At 33.9% G+C, this 499-nt stretch overlaps 1 long non-coding RNA gene across 1 annotated transcript in view; it reads right to left on the bottom strand.

Moving 5' to 3' along the window:
* Positions 1-12: 12 nt before the first annotated feature.
* The window catches only part of LOC113341504, a 978-nt gene continuing 491 nt past the window's right edge, over positions 13-499 (bottom strand). The window contains exon 3 of the long non-coding RNA XR_003355955.1: positions 13-318. This is a non-coding gene — a long non-coding RNA (uncharacterized LOC113341504). The remainder of the gene's footprint in view (positions 319-499) is intronic.

Below are 499 nucleotides of genomic sequence, written 5' to 3'. Positions count from 1 at the left end.
TTACCTGAAAAATATTACAAAATATAATACAACATTTCCATAAGTTCAATGTTCAACAATCCAAAATAAGTTCAGGTTGCATACATATTTAAGTTCAACATTTTGCATAACTTCAAAACAACAATCCAAAATAAGTTCATAAGTTCAGTTTGCCAAAAAGTAAAAACAACATTTCCACTACCATATAAGTCTGTCTACGACAAGTCGACAAGAAATAATGGATGGCTGCACAGCCTGCACTTGCAAGTTGCAATCCTAGGCCACAAATCTGCACTTTCCCCTCCAATAAGGCCATTGATTGGATAGGACAACCTCAACCTGTGTGTATTACAAGTTTACAACCAGTTCAAAACAAATAGCAAGCAAATACATAAGAAGTTCATAACTACAGTTGAATTTGTGCAGATTGAATATTTTCAGTCCATTCATTTCCATACATTACATATTCTCATACACACCCCAATACTTATTGTACTTGGCAAACATACAGTATACAGAC

The sequence above is a fragment of the Papaver somniferum genome, unplaced genomic scaffold, assembly GCF_003573695.1.
Source record: "Papaver somniferum cultivar HN1 unplaced genomic scaffold, ASM357369v1 unplaced-scaffold_29269, whole genome shotgun sequence".
In the NCBI taxonomy this organism is placed as follows: domain Eukaryota; kingdom Viridiplantae; phylum Streptophyta; class Magnoliopsida; order Ranunculales; family Papaveraceae; genus Papaver; species Papaver somniferum.
The sequence above is the reverse complement of the archived record's forward strand: the minus strand, read 5'-3'. Positions and strand labels throughout refer to the sequence as shown.